We start from the raw sequence: 16,940 nt of genomic DNA, 5'->3' as shown, positions 1-16,940 counted from the left end.
CATCCCTGGGGCAGGCAGGGGGACAGTGCCAGCTGGTCACAGGAGCCCGCTGTGGCAGCGGCAGTCTGGTCCCTGGCTGCTCACAGATGCCAACTGTTTCCCTGTGGCAACAGTGCCTCGCTGGTGTTTGTGCTGAAGTCTTATGAAATCTTTATATCTTAAGTGTACGTGACCTGTTCATTTATCTTTGGGCACTGGGCAAACACAGAGGGATATTGGATAAAGCACTGCAAATATTTGCAGTTCCCTGGGAAGAGAGGTGAGTGAAACTTGAGGTTTCGTGTTACATGTGGTCCTTTATTGCTCTGCTTTTCAGGTTTAGATTCTGAACTGCTTGGAAGAGGGGCAAGGCTGATCTTCCAGAGCCAGGGAATTGCAGGGCCCTGTCACCTCTGCCAGTCCTGTGCCTCACACCTGTGACTGTCCTGCAGTCTGCATGGCACCAGGATCTGCCTGGGATGGAGGTGGGCACCGACAGTGGGCTCTAAACCCTTTGTCCAGGGGCTGGTACTGTGGCCCTGTGTGGAGTCCAGTGAAATCCCATGGCCTGGCCAAGTGCTTTGGGACCTTGTACAGGGATTTCTGTTCTTCTGGACCATCCTTTGGGCTTGGTTGGAGAGAAATGGTGAATAGAAATACTGAGGAGTTAGGCTTGTTTCCTTATAGAGGGTGGCATGATGTGGTACAGGAGAGACCCATTCCCAAGGGCAGGGGTGGTATAAGGTATTTGGAAGTGAAGTTTTCTTCTCTGTTATAGACAGCACAGGAGAAAGGCCCATAGTTGACAGTGTTGGCTGGAGGGGAAGGTGTGCTGCTGGCACACCATGGGTGTGAGGATGCTGCTTCCAACCCCTAGGAGCATCTCAAGTTGGAAGCCAAGGATTTTGTGTTTCAGCCACTGTTCACTGACTGATACATCAGTTGCTGTGAGCTCTGTAGTCTTTCTGTTCCACCTTTTGGAAACTTGAAAGAAATGTTTTCATGCCTACCCCAAGCAGGTGGGGTGAGATGGGAAGTTCTCAAACTGTGAGGGTTCTGAGGGATGGTGGTCTGGGGTGCAGTCATGTGCTGTATCATTAATTAACCCCAGACACTTATAAGGCAAGGAAGTGGACAGTTTAAGAACATCATAAATCTTACCTCCACCCATTCTGGAAATCAGAAGAGTAGCCTTCACACTCTGAGCAGGTAACATTACTTAAAGGATCACAAACTCTCCATTGGCTGGGACATAAAATTCAAACATAAGTAGGAATTCTCCTGCAGAAGTGACAGTTGCAGCAGGTCTGATCCTGGAATAAGGGCTGAAGTGTGAGTAGCTTGGCTTGGCATAATCAGAGGGATTGCCTGGGGCCAAGTCCAGTGGCAGCAGAGTTGAGAGGAGAGGTTCTGCCATAGACTTGAGTGGTTTTTGACCAGGATTACTTGCCGTGTGTGTACAGAGATGAGCTCAGGATGTGCTAAACCAGGAATCTGTGACCAGCTAAGTGTATCTGAGGATGTTCCTGCTTTTCCTCCCCTTCTCCTGTTTGAGCTCTCAGCTGAGCCCCAAGCTGTCACTTGTTCCCAGTTCACTGTGAGCCACGTGAGATGGATTTGCTGTAATCTCTGAGCCAGAGCCCGAGGTTTTCCAGCTAAGCTATGCTTACAGAAATGTTCCCAAGAGATGTTTTCTGGGAGGACTTGGAAATTTAGTTGTAAACAGAGATATCAGAAACATGTGATTATACTATTCCTTTCTTTCCCAGCTGATGACAACAATGTTTTCAAGTGGCAGAGCACTGCAGTCCTCCAGAGCAGGGGACTGGGAGTCACTCCTGCAGGGTGGCCTTGTGGCTGCCTTCAGAGTGCTAGCTGTGGCATTCTCCCATGAGGTTTTGCTGAGGGCATGGTCTGGCACCACCTGGGGGTGCCCTGTCCCCAGAGCAGTGGATTTGGGAAGTAAACAGATCCTCTGTGTGCAACTCCAAGTGTCCTCTTTGGTTAGAGCCATCCCTTCCCACTGGGCTTGAGCTGGGGCTCTCGGTGCTGCTTCCTCTGGAGTCGTGTGATGAATGTGTGATTCCAGCTTTGCTGAGGAAAATTCCAAACTTCAGCACTAAGAGCAGCATTTAGGAAACACCCTAGAGTAGGGCTCAGGTAGAAGTTTATACTTGTGCTTCCTCACATTTTCAGATGTGTCCCTTGACAAGCACATGTTAAAGTATGACTTTGGCCCTTATATCAAATATCTGGACTAAATTTTTACCCTCACCCACTACTCCCTACTCTTCACTGGGGCCAAAATCGATACAAGACTCTTGTTTGGCCGTGGTTCTCATCTGGGTTTGAAAAGCAATATATGCTTTGAGTGGGCCCTTCACAAAACCACAAGGTGTCCCTTGCTCTCAGCAATCATCTGTTTGAAAAATGTTGAGGTTTTTTTTTTCCTATCTTTGGATTTCCTCCAAGCTGTGCACTTTGGGGTTTAGCAAATGTTGAGAAGCAAAGATGTAGCTTACACTGGGATCACGGGGTGTTTAAACAAAGCCTCTTGGTGCAGCTGCTGCCACAATGATGCTGCAGTGATGCTCGGGTATGACCTGAGGCAGCAGGGTTTGTTTTGTTTGCTGGGCTGCTCTTCTCTTGGGATGGGTGATGGCTGTTTGCCCAGACTGTGGCTTTGCTGTTGGTCATAGCAGCAGGAGTGTGAGCTTTGAGCTTTCACTGAAGGATGCTGCACCCTCAGCACGGAAGAACTGAAAGTCTCTGAGCTTGAATCAGCCAGCAGCTGGACACCAGGAGCTACACAATTTGTTTACCACTCCCTCAGGTACCACCAGCTGGCTTTTGCATGGAGTCTGGTGTGTGCTGCTGGGTGCAGGTGCTGGCTGGGTGGTGGGATGCACCTGGAAAGGTGCTGTCCTGGGTGAGCAGCATCTTTGGGCCCATGTGTCCCTGAAGGATTCAGCTCAGCCTGTTCTCACTGCAGGTGCTCCAGCACACAAAGATGAGGTGAACGTGGTGGTGATGCTGGCTGGGTGGTTGGATTTGGTGATCTTAAAGATCCTTTCCAACCTTAATGACTCTGTGTTTCCAAGCAGGGTCTTGCAGATGCTGGAAAGGAGTTGTGTGATAGAAGGCAAAGGGTCAGCTGTGTGGCAAGGAGTGTTAAGGGTGGAGAAGTTGGTGGTGGTAACACATCAGGACTGGTGTGGGGGCTCCATCAGCAGTCTGGAAACAGGAGTTAAATGAAATGTGCATTGATTGAATGAAAATGGAAATGAAAACCTGGTCCAGGCTTACAAAATAATGAAGGCTCTGAGTCAGAGGAAGGTGTAACTGTCACACACCTTGTGTCTTTATACAAAGACCAGAAGTTGGCAGTGAAACTTGAGGGTAGTTAATGGAAAAAGGATGAAGGGAGGTGCTGCTTCCCTGAGCAGGTAACAAGTGCCCAGACCTTGGTGCTGCAGTAGGCTGGGGAGGCAGGTGGCTCATTTGAAAGGCACTAGGCACATTCTTGGCCAGCAGGTCTACAGATGGATCCAAAAAAGGCTAATGTGGGCTATATTCACTGTCATACCTCATCCCAGACATGTGGATGCTGGGAATGGACCACGGAGCAGCCAGGCTCCCATGTTCTCCCCAAGCAGCCTCTCTGCAGAAGAGCAGGAAAACTGGCAGTTACTGGTGGTCTTTGAGGGTGCTAAAATCTGCTGGGGACACTCCAAAGGTCAGGACAAACATGTCTAGGACAAGAACATCCCCAGTCTGTCTTGAACTCTGCTTCACCATAAATTTGTCTGTGGCACTGCCAGGCTAAACTCTACTGAAATCAGGGTCTGTCTCCTGTAAGGACTCTTGTTCCTAGGCTGTAGACTGGGTATCTCTGTTATTAAGCGAATGTTCTGGCTGCAGCAGGTTTTACTTGAGGTCTGCAAAGGTGTTTTGGAGCCCAAACACCCTTGAGGAGAGCAATTTCTCTTCCCAAAGCCAAGTGTGTGCTGGTCCCCTCACGTAGATCTTTACCCCATTCCAGGACCGGGGTTGGCAGAGCATCCAAGTGCAGCAGTGGGAGGGTGTCAGGGGAATAGGAGGAGATCTGGCCTGGGAGGAAGGATGCTGTTTACACTGGGTTTGTTGCAAGCCAATGATTTGTCACTGTCTTTAATGGTAGAACAAAGCATATTTACTCAGCTTGTTTGGCCGGTGAACAAGTGCTGAATAAGAAACTGTCAGATGGGAATCAATTAGAGACTTCATCTCCGAGTGAACAATCCTATTTGACATCAGATGCCCTGTGAAACCCAGTAAGGACAATACTGCTATTTATATGGTTCTTTTCTTGTTCCTTCCCTTCTTCCCTGTCATCATCTCTGCTCTAATATTAGAGTCTGACCCTGTGTGTTGCTCCCAGAGCAAGCACTGACACTAACCCTTTCACATGGCTCCTGTGAAGAGATCTTTGTGTTTGTGAGGGGGAAGGAGCTGGCTGAGCCTTGCCTCCCTCTTCCCTGCTCCCCAGGGCTGAGGCAGTGACTGCAGAGCGTTGACTTCTGCTGGGCAGAGCAGTGCAGGTAGCAGCTGTGCCCTGCAGTGCCTGGGAGATGTGGCCTCAGCAGATCAGGGGGTGGTGCCTGGGAGCTGGCTGCTGGTTTGGCTCTGAGTTCTCTACTTTGGGCTGCATTGTGGCCTTTTGCCACTGTTCACTCGAGTCCTTGGAGTGCTGAACAGTGACACGACTTCCCTCACTTCTGCTGGGAGCTGTCCTGTCACAAGAGCAGATGAAGTCCCTTCCTGTGTGATGATGGCCTGTGGCATGAGGAGAGGTGGGAGTGAGTGCAGAGAGCAGAGGTGGGGCTGACTGCTGTTGCAAACAAGCTCCTGCCATCCTGGAGAACCTGTAAGACTCCTGTGTTAGGGGACAGTCACTGAGTCCTTGTCACCATGACATCTCCTTGCCTACAACTCTGCTCAGGCTGCCCAAGTGAGTGAGTCAGCAGGCAGTGACTCAGTAAGGTCACTGGATGGATTCACCCTCAGGTAGAGACATTCCGGGCTGCATTTATGACATAACTTGCCTAAAAGTCTCATCACTAACTGGTGACTCTTTTTACCCTTGCCCAGGGCCTCTGGGCAGGCGGAGAGCCTGCATTCAGCAGGGACTCAGGAACTATCTGCAGCTAGCACAAAGGAAAGCACATGTGAATCCCTTCCCTGTCCTGGGGAAACATCCCAGCTGGAACTGTGAGCATAATGCAAAAACACGAGGCTGTGGAAGGTTTGCAGTGGGCTTGCCCCTGCCCTACCTTGGTACCACTGACTGCATCAAAGAACATTTCCCCTGAACACACCCAGTCCTAAGAGGGAGTGTTCTCATCATGGGTAAAAGAAAAGCTTTTTGGTGAGGTAATTACTTTGCTTTTCTTACCTTGGGACTTACTTTTGAGGTTTGCTTGAGGCTGACAGCACCTGATGTTATCTTTATTTATTTTTCTTCTTATTTATTTATTTTATTATCTTCTTAATCTCCTTTTCCTCCTTTTAATGATGGTGCAAATAATATTTGAAACTTCTTATAACTGCTGGCTCTCTAGGAATGCTTCAGTAGAGGTGCAAAATGCAGTAGGATCTTAGGTCTGTGGGTTGGCCTGTAACTGTGGTGTTGTCCCTTGTACAGGAGGACACTTTCAAAATACTTCTAGATTTGAGGGGTTTTGAAGGGGTTTTGGTTTGCAAGCTGAAAGCCCCCCTTGGTAGCAGGGGTGTGCTGTTAGATTTGTCAGAACTGGGGAGGTCAAAGCCCTCTCTGTGCCTGTTTTGCTGGGCTCTTCCTCCACCCTCTGAGCCCCAGTGAGGTCTCTGTTCCTGGCACACCCTCAGGCAACGTGCTGGGACCAGCCTTGGAGCCCAGCATGGCACTGGTGCAGCTTGCAGCACATGGAGGTGGACTTGCAAGAGAAGAGAATCAGGTGAGTGTGCTCTAGGAGAGATCCTTAGAGGTTGAAATGAGCTGTGGTGACAGACAAAGAACAGCTGGTGGTACTGGGCTCGAACCCAGCAAAGCTGTCCTGCTTTTCAATGATTGCAGCCCCTCTTGTGTATGGCTGGAGCTGATGAGCATCAGTGGATAGGGCACCTGGGAGAGGCAGCATGACCCTGCCTGCCTGGGCAGGTTTTGTCGCCCCTCTGTGTCCCACTTCCTCAGGACAGGAGTCCTGCTCTGCTCTCCCTTAGGAGTGTGCAGAGGGGCCATGAAGAGCTGGGCAGGCTGCCTGGGGCTCAGCAAGTGGGAAACCACTTTTATCTTTTTCCCTGAGTTTGACCAAGACGGTCCCTGCACAGAAACACTGATAACTGGCCAGGTAATAATTAGCTGGAACAGGTATCCTCGTAATTACCCCTCCTGGGTGCATTGCACTGCCTGCACAGAGCTTGATGCAGGGGACAGCAGGGGTGAGGACTGGGTTTTACCTTCTGTAATATTTTCCAGGGAATGCTGAGCATGTCCTGGCAGTGAAGGGTGGATGTGGAGTGCCTTGGGGTACGGTGGTTCCTGAGGCAGCACTCGTCCCCTGCCGCTGCGTGGAGAATAGGCTGTGCTCTCAGAGGGGACAGCTGCCATGGCTGGTGGATGTCCTGCAGGAGCTCTGGCTCTTCTTGTGCTCTTGGCTCATCATGGGGAGCTGGATGAGGACAGGCAGGTGGGAGAGCAGCTGAGAGGGACATGGCCTCGGGGCATGGAGTGGTCGTGAAGCTTTCCCAGTCCAGATGTGTGCGTGCACACCAGAGCAGTGCCTGCACCTGGGGCTTGGGGCTTGGCCCTTTCTCCAGAGAAGGCCCAGGGTGAGGTGCTGGAGGCTGTGGGAGATGCCAGGCTGGCAGGACATGGCCTGAGCATTGCCAGCAGCCAGCCCTGCCCCGAGGGGGCTCCCTGGCCTGGCCCTGGCTCCAGGCAGCTGCTGGGAGACACTCGGCAAGTTCTTTCTGTTGATTTTGCCTCCAGTACCAGCATCAGGAAGCACACTGAAATGAATTCAGATGACTATGGGAAAGCCATGGCTCCTGCTGGAGGCACTCCCACCAGAATTCTTAAGGCCTCAAGCATCCCTCTGTGCCTGGATCAGCTCCAGGCTGTAAGTCAGACTGACATGGGAGCTGATGAGCATTCTCTGGGCTCCCAGGAGATGTGCATCGAGTAGATAAGTCCACACACCTGTAAAGTTGTAACTGCACAGTGTATTAACAATGCTTTGCATCTTATCCTGGTATCTCTGTGAGCTGGGTATCCAAAGAGTTTAGAGCACTAAAGGCTGGGCCTGTGAGGACAGTGGTGTTCTTTCACACTGCTGCTGGTCAGTTTTTAACAGGCACGTGGCTTTTCTTTGCTTACAGTCTGCTTTAACTGTCCTGGTTAACAACTCTGCTCTTGCCAGCTCTCAGCCTGGCGCTGTGTGCCAGCACATCCCATCCAGGATGGCAGCACTTCCACCAGCAAAGGCACATCCATGTCCCATCCCTGTGCCAGTCCCACTGTGCCACAGCTGCTGTTGAGTTTGGCCCTGGCATTGCCTCTCAGCTTCTGGGATTTTGGTGTGCCAGCAAAGAGCTGACTCTCTGGGCACTCAGGGCTTGTGGCCTGCCTGGATCTCGGCCCCTCCTGGGTCCTCTTTGTCCTGCTGCAGCAGAGGATTCTGGAAGTTCATCAGTCAGACATCCTGCTGTATCTTGCCCACAGCTTTTATCGGTGTGACTTGGCTTTCTGGCTCATAGGTGAACTAACAAGAAACAAAGCTATTTTCTCTCTTGCTTCATGGATTTGATTTGGGTTTTGTTGGTATGGTGTGAAATGGTGAGAGGTCATTAGAGCTGATGTGCAGCCTCACAGAGCCACTGGAAAAGGGAGAGGTTGGATGGCTGAGGAGAATGAGGCCTCCTGTGCTAGACCCAGCTGTTAGATCAGAAAAATGCTGGCAGAGGCTGGAGGGAGGTTGCACTGCTGAGTTCTCCCTCCGTGCTGGAGCTTGTTGTCTGAAGCAGCAGGATGGTGCTGCAGGGCCTGGCTGCTGCCTTGGCACAGGGAGGAGGAGGATGATGGTGCCAGCCTTGGCTGGGGGAGGCAGCCCAGCCCCCAGAGTCCCTGCCTGACGCATGATGGGTGAAATGACCATTTTTTCATACTCTGGTACTGCTAAATTGTTACATCTGAGCCTGGAGAGTTCTGCTGGGCTTTTGGGGGGCTGAGTTGTGTTTGGAGAGGGAAGACTGCCCTTCCAGTGTTCAGATCACTGTCAGTACTCTAGTGGGAGAAAAACCACCCAGGTGAACACAGTGGGTAACTTGGCAGCCAAGAAGTGGATGGTCTGAGAATTACCAGCATTTTTATCAGTGGACTTTGTATTCCCAGGCTGCTTTATTGCTCAGGGCTGGTCCAGCACTGGATATTGCAACTCATTACTTTCAGGGGTAATCAGGCCCTGGGGAGGATGTTTGCAGTCATAAGCTCTTTTCTTTTTTTCCCCCATTTCTTTCCCCCTGGAGCTGCTGTACTGGAGCCCTGTTATCTTTGAATACATCTGTCCCCATGAGGGGTGGAGAGATGGGCCCTGTCCCAGCAGAGGACAGGGCTGGGAGCTCTTGGCTGCTCCAGGAAGGAACCGTGGCAATCGTGGCTCCACTCGTGTCTCCTCCTGATCCTCTGAGCTGCCTCTTGCCTTTGGGATGGGTGACTCCTGTCTCCCAGGAGCCCCACTGCTCTTTGCACGTGCCATTCCCCAGGGCTGAAGTGTCCTGAGCAGCCTAACAGATCCCATTTCGCTTTACTTGGGAAGCTAATTGAGCACTCAAATCAAGAAAACATATGTCTCCTCTTTGTTTATCTTTTTGTTTTAATCTGTGGGTTTTTTGGAGCTGGCAAATTTAAAGAAACACAGTTAATCAGGGTGTGGGGGAAGAGCGTTGCTCTGAGTAATGAGGCAGCAGGATTTTGCTTAGATAAGCGACTTTATCATATCATGGAGGATACCTGAGGCTTTGGGCTATTAATGCTGGATTTACTCCTAATGCAGGTCAAAAAAAAGGTAATTGTGTGTGTGTGTCTCATTACCCTGTAGTTTTGTAGAGCAGCTCCATGGTAAAGGAAGAAGCTGAACAAACAACTGGGAAAGCTGTGAGATGCTTAGATTAGGGCAGCTGCCTGGTGAGGAAGTTTGTGCTTGTGTTTAATCAGTGATGTTGGCTGTGTAGGGCTCAGGCTTGGCCTTGTCAGCCTCTGGGCCTGTCAGGAAGAGAGATTTGGAAGCAAGACCAGGGAGAGATATACATGCATATCTCAATCTTATTTTTTAAGTGTGCATTTTATGTGTTAAAATGGCTTTCCTGACTTTTCTTGTGCTTTGCTGCTTTATTAAGGGGAGTGATGTGGCTTCAACTGAGGCTTTGTGCACTTTGGGCAATGGCCTCCTTTCTGAGCTGAAACAGAGGGAAAATGGTTTGTCTGGCACAGGAGGGAACCCAGGGCAAGTAATCCTCACCATCATAAGGGCATGGAGAGACAGGACAAGGGGGAATGGCTTCCAACTGACCCAGAGTGGGGTTAGATTGGACACTGGGAAGGAATTGTTCCCTGGGTGGGTGGGCAGGCCCTGGCACAGGGTGCCCAGAGAAGCTGTGGCTGCCCCTGGATCCCTGGAAGTGTCCAAGGCCAGGCTGGACGGGGCTTGGAGCAGCCTGGGATAGTGAGAGGTGTCTCTGCCATGGCAGGGGTGGAATGAGATGAGCTTTAAAACCCTTCCAGCCCAAACAGTTCTGGGATTTATGGTCCTCACCATGAGTAGCTGCAGGTTGCAGGGAAGAGAGGACAGCTTTCCTTCCCTGCCAGTCCCTTGGATACCCACTGCCCTCGCAGCATTGCTCTGTCTCAGGGGAAGCTCCCAGAGGTTTGGGAAGAGGCCCCACAACTTGTTCCTGTGTCAGAGAAATCTCTCTGACACAGGAGAAATAAAAACAAAGAGCTCTTCTTCAGTGTTTACTTTTATTTTTAGAAGACAATAAGTGAGCAGAGGGATCTGCAGGAGGAAATGATGGCTCCCGAGTCCAGGCCCCCCTCTGCCCTCGCCAGGAAGCTCACGCTGCACGTGCGCCCGGCTGGGATGTTTGTAGACAAAGAGTTTCTTGATGCTTTTTTTTCCTCCCCCCTCCAGTTCCCTTGCCCACAGGCAAAGAGGATTTGCTCTCTGACTTGCTGGAGTCTCGCAGGAGCGGGGCTCTGGGTGCTGGGGCAGCATAGCTGTGCCAGGCCACGTCTGTTAGCAGCCTTTGCCGCGGGTGGTGGGAGAGCTTCCCGATTCTCGCATTTCCTTGGATCGGTGAATTAAACTGGTGAATTAAACTGCTTCTGGTGCTGATGAGGACGGGAGGCTGAGGTGGCTCCCACACCCCCCCATCGGGCCATCCCTCCTCGGCCCAACCGACCTGGACGGAGCTGGTGCTTCCCAGCTGAGCCGCGGCCTGGCGCTCCCGGGGGCTCCCGGAGCAGGATGAGTACGTAGCTCTGTTTCTATTGCTCCTTTCTGTGCCCCTGGGGTGCTGGCGTGTTCCTGGGGAGCCGCAGGGCTGTGCTGCAGCTTGTCACGGTGATGGGGGTTTGTGTGAGGCTCCTTTGTGTTGGCTCTGGCCATGAATCACTGACAGCTCCTGTGATTTCCCTTTTCTTCTTCAACCAAGAAGAGATGCTGTGAAAAACCAAGCTGAAAACTGAGGAATATAATTCTCCTTGTCATGCTGGTGACCAGGGATGTGGCTGTGCTGGGCTGTGTTGATCAGGCAGACAGGCCCAGTCTGTTTCTCTGGACCATGTGCTTCTGGTGAGCTGGCCTCTGCCCAGGGACTCACGGCTTCCTGGTGCCTTGTTTGGAGCCCTGTGAGTTATGGTGCTTGCTTTCCATGGGGGTTGGAGTTTTCTCTGTGTCATGATGTTTTTTCTGTGGCTGTGGCAGAGGATCCCAGTTTAAAGCAGATGCTGGGCAGTGGCAGCTCTGGTGTGCCAGGTGCTGGAGCAATGGGCAGGTGGCCCTCGCAGCAGCTGGGACCATGTGTGGAGGCCATGTCCTGCCATGGTGCCGGGGCCAGCTTAGCCAGGGCTGTGGCTGGGTCATGGACAGAGAGAATTCGTGTTTCTGCTGCTTTTGTGCACAGGCTCTTTCATGCAGCCTGTGACTGCCATAGCGTGTCACGGTCCCTGCTCTTTATGGTCTGGTCCCCTTGCACAGCTCCAGCTGGGGTCTGTAATGTGTGGAGCCAGCTCTGAAAGCAAAAGGCTGTGTGCCTGTGTGAGGAGGAGGAGGAGGGCACGGCTGCTGGCTGGGAATGAAATGGAAGAGCTGCTGCTGTTCTGGGCACATAGCGATGCAGTCCACCCTGCCTGCATCTGCCAGGGTGTGGCCGACAGCTCCCCATCCAAACAGGCTGCTGGGTGCCTGGGATGGCTTGTCCTGCCTTGCTCTGCGTCCAGAGAGACTGTGTCTTGCCTTTAATGAGTTTTCCCCATCCCCTCGAATTGGCAGGCAAGGGAGTAGCTGGTTCCTGAGTGCTTGCCAATCCTAACAGAGCGAGTGTTTTATGTGGACTGCGCGGCAATCCCCGTTCCTGCCGGGCAGCAGCGTGGAGGGGAGGCTGCAGAGGATCAGGGCTCTGGCCCAGCTGCCATGGCAGGGCTGGAGGGTGGCAGGCAGTCTCTAGCAGCAATCAGCTCCCACCTCTGAACTCCTCCAAATGCCTCTGTGGGATGTGGGGTTAATTCCTCTTTTTGGATTCTGGCTCATCCCCTGTGCTGGTCCTGTGGGTCTGGTGCTGCCTGCTCTGCTCTTGGAGGGTCTGACCTGCAGCAGAGCAGTAGCCTTCTCAAACCAAGGTCCCTTTGAAGTCAGCCTGGGGAGCAAAGCCCAGCTGAAGGGGTTTAAAGGCTGTGTGTGCAGCACTGTCTGGCTGGTCTCTGGCCCCTCTGCTGTGGTATTGAGGAACTGTGGTGTTGTACTTACCTGTGAGTAGTGTGTCTGTATCCCTTCCTGTGGACAAGTGCAGCTCTGCTCCCTCCCTGAGCTGGGGGAAACTGGAACTTGCAGCAGCCCTCTTCCAGATCCCCACCCTGAGCTGGCTGTGACTGTGGCGAGAGTTTATGGCATTGCTGTTACTCCACATGAGGCCTGAAAGTTTCTCTCTATTTTGTTTTCATCCTTATCTTTCCCAGGTGCCTGCTCTTGGAAAGGGTGAGGGGATCTGGCAGCTTGGGCAGCCCTTTGAGGGCGGCAGTGCTGTGCCTGCCCAGGGACCCAGGCTCCTGGGATGGTGGGGTACAGCCCTCCCCCGGTGCCTGGTGTGGTGTGAGGCTTTCCCTTCTTACAGCAGGGTGGGTGGGCAGGGATTGGGAGTCCTGCCCCGTGCCAGCTCCTGCCAGCTGCTCTGGATCAGGATGGCTGCAGAGGCTGGCACGGCTGCATCTCCCTCCTCCTATGTGAGCAGTGACTGTGTCTCACTTCCTCCTCGTTAAGTGCTTAGCTGATGGCACATGCAATAGTTAAGGGCACAAAACTCTTTCAGTGACTATGAATTAAAAGCAAAACCAGACAAACAAAACCAGCCCAAGCTCCCAGGAACTCCTGAATGGTCTGTATTTGCTCTTGGCAAAAGGGGGTTTTCTCAACTTTCTTTTGAAGGAGCCTGCTGAAGTTGTTTATTTCCTGCCTTGCTTGGCTGGGACCATTTTATGCAAAGAAGTCAAAATCGTTAATGTAAAAATAAGAGGTTGCCAGGCTAGTGATCCTCACTCTGCAAATACTGGAGAAGTATTTGGCTAAAAATGCAGTGACTGAGCCTGTATGAGCTCAGTCTTCTTTTGAGAGAAGACAGGTGGGACTGTTCCTCTAAGGGATCCTGTGTCAGCTGTGGGTTTGCATCTCTGGCTGGTGAAAAGAACAGGCAGGGAGACCAGCTCCATCTTTAATGCCTTTATTGAGGTCAGCTCTAGGTGGGGGAGTTTGACCACTGCTGTTCCCAATGGACCACCCAGAGGAGAAGGTGTTCAGCTTTGCCACGTGGCAGAGCTGGGGCTTCCATCCTCACGAGAGTCCCTAGGCAGACTGTGGCTCATTGTAAGCCTAGGATAGTCATGGATAGCAAGTGTTGTATTTATGGCAACAAGGTCTGCAACATCAGGAAGTTGCTCAATGTTCTCCCTTGCTCTTCAGTGTAGTTTGGAGTCCGGTTTGTGCCATGGCTCGCTGATTCTAGGGGTCTTTAGATGTTAATCCCACTTCCCGTGGGTGCTACCCCCCATGGGAGTTTGGCTCATCACATTCTGGGGGGTGCTGGGAGCAGCAGAGGCAATATGCAAGGCCAAGTGGCCATTAACAAGGCTGGTACAACAACATTGGGATTTAACAAACATGACACAGCATGGGGTATTTTAACAAAGAAGGCACCTTATGGTGACAACATTCTACTGTTCAAACTGTAAAAATCTTTGTGCACTACTCAGGAGGTCACATTTTACTCTTTACAGCTGGCAGTGCTGATGTCCCGGAGCATGGAATAAATCCTCTTCTGGGAAGCAGCTGCTGCAAGACCGCAGGACCAAAACCTGCAGTGAGCATCCTTGTGGTCCTATGCCCAGCTGGACAGTTCTACTTTGTGTGATAGAACAATTTCCCAGGTCCTGTGGCAGCATTGGAAAAGTGGAAAGAATAACAAACGTTTTGTGGTAGCAGAACTTTGCTGATCTTTGGCTCTCTCCTGCAGTGACAGCAACAGGGAACCTTTCCCAAGGTGGATTTGTGCCCAAGCACCCTCTCTGCAGAGGGAAAAGCCAGGTGCCTCTCTGAAGTCAGTGAAGTGGGGGTGCTCATAGCTTCCTGCATGTACTTTCCTCAATTTCTTGGCCCCAGCTGGAAAAGTTCTGGAGAGCAAACCTATGGCCAGAGGTGCTGAAACAGGCTCTGGGGGAGACAAGAAGCTCCTTTTGAGTCTGTCCTTTAACTATTTTCTTTCCATTCCATGAGATTTTCAATTGCCTTGTCCTGGCTGTGGAAGAGATGTGTTGCTGTGGTAAAACCTGGTTTTGCAAAGGCTTGGGGGCAGGGAACCACTCCTTCCCACCCTGGATGCTGTGATTCCCTATCCATAGCCACAGGTGGGTTTTGAAGTGCTCAGCACCCACAGGAATCTGATCTGTAGCTCTGATGTCAGGTGCTGGCAGTGAGCCCTGCCCAGCTCTGTTACCATCTGAAGGGGTTTGCCCTCAGGTGGGCTCATCTCTGTGTGCTGGTGCCAGGGCAGGAGTAGAGAGCACAAACTACAGCACAGGAATTACACTTAAAACACCAAAAACTGTTTTACTGGGCTAGTCCCAGAGAGGTTGTGGAGTCTTTAGCCCTGGAGATGTGCAAAGCTCAAGTGGAAGCTGTCCTGAGCAGCTGTAGCTGGCCCTGCTGGGAAGGGTCTGGACTGGGGTATCTCCAGAGGTGGCCGCTACCCTCAGCCATACCATGATCTTCATTCCTTCAGCACCAGGTGAAGCTGGTTCCTGTGACTGCCACCATTTGAGGAACATCTCCAGCTGCTTTGGCTCTTCCCCACCTTCCTTGCCTCAGGAGCTGGGGCTTCTGGTCACTGGCAAGTTGAATATGAGTCAGAGCATGTCCTGGCAGCCAGGAGGGACAGCCATGTCCTGGGCTGCATCGGGCCCAGTGTTGCTGAGTGAGGGAGGGGATTGTCCCTACACTGGGGCAGCTTCACCTCGAGTGCTGGGGGCACTTGGGGGCACCACAGTATCAGGAGGATCTAAAACTGTTAGAGAGTGTCCAAGGAGGGACACGAGGATGGGGAAGGGTCTCGGGGGGAAGCCATAGGAGGAGCAGCTGAGGGCTCTTGGTTTGCTCAGCTGGAGGAGATGGAGCAGAGCTCACCAGGGCTGCAGCTCTGATCTCTGCTCTCTGTGACAGGGACAGGAAATGGCTGGAGCTGTGTCAGGGAGGCTCAGGATGGAGATCAGGAGAAGGTTCTTCTGTCCAGGCTCCCCAGGGAATGGGCACAGCCCCAAAGCTGCCAGAGCTCCAGGAGTGTTTGGATGATGTTCTTGGGGATGCACAGGGTGGGATTGTCGGGATGCACAGGGTGGGATTGTCAGGGTGTCTGTGCAGGGCCAGAAACTGATCCTTGTAGGTCCCTTCCAATTCAAGGTATTTCATGATTCTATGATTTTGCTCCTTAGCAGTGCAGGCCCCATGTGTCTGTCGCTGTGTGGGACTATCACAGAGTTCTCAATTCCCTTTGGTGTTGTTCTCTGCCTCCAGCAAACCTCCCTCCCTGGCTGCAGGAGCAGCACAGGTGGAAGAGCAGAGTCACTGGGGAGAGAAGTGATGACCACGCTCCGCTTTGGCTGTGGTCAGGATGTCCTTCATGGCCCTGGCAGTTACACTCATCCCATTTTCTGCACTCTTTTTTTTCTGCACTCTTTTTTGCCTGCATGTTGCCTTTTAAATTCTCTGCAGTCTTCATCACTTGAGTGTGCAGAAGTTTTCTTCCACACTTTTTTCTTTGTCAAAGATTTGATACTTCCCCTGTACTTTGGGAGCCCAAGGATACCTCAGGTTTGTTTCAGCTATCCAGGCAAACCAGGGAAGAGAATCCCTTGGCTGAGAGATGCTCACAAAGTAAAAGGGGAAAGTAGTTCTGTAATTAGCTGCCTTCTCCTGCCCTGCACTCGGGATGTTACTGATGGGGCTGCTGTGTGGTGAGGGGCAGATGGGATATTTTCTTTAGTGGGTCAGTTTAAGGTAAATCCAAGAGCTGCTCTGCAGCCTCACATTTCCAATCTCTGATTTGTCCAAGTGTTTCTTAACATTGGGTAATGAACTGGAAGATTTGTCCACTGCTTAAGGGCAAAGCCCCATTTGCACTGTTGCAATAAGATTTCCCTGACACCTTTCTCCATGTCAGACACAGTGATTCAATCCATAACTGCTTGGCTGAGGTTGCAATCTCCAATTTACAACCAGAAAAATAATACTGGCTGAAACTAGGGTTTCCAGGCTTCCACTTGTCAATTGTCATAGAATCACAGAAGATTTCCTAAAGATCATCTCATTCCACCCCCTTGCAATGGGCAGGGACATCATGGCCTGGAGTTCATAAGATTTTCTGAGGGTAAATAATTTTTGGGAGATGCTTTCTGCTGCCCTGGCAGGCCAGGCCAGGAGTCAGGGAAGCAGTTCACTTGGTTGTGTGCATCAATCCAATTTCAGTCTTGGCTGGCTGAGAGCAGGAGCCCTGATTAGCAGGTGTAACTAAGGATGTGATTCCAATATTCCTTTTGCATCAGTGTCCAGCTCTAGTGAAGCAAAATAATGATTTGCACATCATGGTCTCTGTTGTGTTTTTTACCCCCACAAATTTGCTTTGAATGTAAATGCTGGAGTAGCAGCAGTCCCACTGTGGAGACTGAAACCAGGCTCAGATTTGTCTGAAATTCAGTGATGCTGAAAGCTGGCAGCCGCCTGTTTCTGTCTGTCACAGGATGAATGTGCAGCAGGCAGTGAGTGACAGGCATGGTAGGATTTGGGGGTTAAAAGCACAGGTGTCACAAGCTGAAACAGAGGAAAATGGAGCAGTGTTGTGAACAAAAAGCACTGAGAGGCCTCTGTTTAGTTTGTGAGCTTTTCCTCTATTTTCCCTAATGGAGGAAAACTCGATGCTGAAGGTTTCTGTCCTGACAGCTTTTGGCACTTCCCTGCACTCCCTGGCTTTTGCTAGTGAGCATCCCCTCAGGGGAGCCTGCACTGTGCCATGGGAGAGGCTGTGCTGCCAGAGGGGCTGTGGCTCCCACTAGCCAAGGCTCCCTGTTCCCCTGGGGCAGCAGCCCCTTCAGCCCAGCAGGGTCTGCTGCTGGTCTCACCCTGTTTAGC

The 16,940-nt window shown here is 51.7% G+C and overlaps 1 protein-coding gene across 26 annotated transcripts in view; it reads left to right on the top strand.

Annotated features, from left to right (window-relative positions):
* LOC111936229 (ankyrin repeat and fibronectin type-III domain-containing protein 1-like) overlaps nt 1-16,940 on the top strand; it is a 257,278-nt gene that overhangs the window by 29,474 nt on the left and 210,864 nt on the right. Inside the window, exon 1 of one of the 26 annotated variants that reach the window (XM_086854164.1) lies at nt 10,183-10,524. The exons of the other annotated variants lie outside the window; for them this stretch is intronic. The gene's annotated coding sequence lies outside the window, so the exon portion shown is untranslated. Of the gene's footprint in view, nt 1-10,182; nt 10,525-16,940 lie in introns of those variants that run through there. 26 annotated transcript variants of the gene reach the window in all.

This window comes from Cyanistes caeruleus, chromosome 17 (assembly GCF_971803275.1).
Source record: "Cyanistes caeruleus chromosome 17, bCyaCae1.hap1.1, whole genome shotgun sequence".
NCBI lineage: Eukaryota > Metazoa > Chordata > Aves > Passeriformes > Paridae > Cyanistes > Cyanistes caeruleus.
Note: the sequence above shows the minus strand (reverse complement) of the source record. Positions and strands in the feature narration are given on the sequence as shown.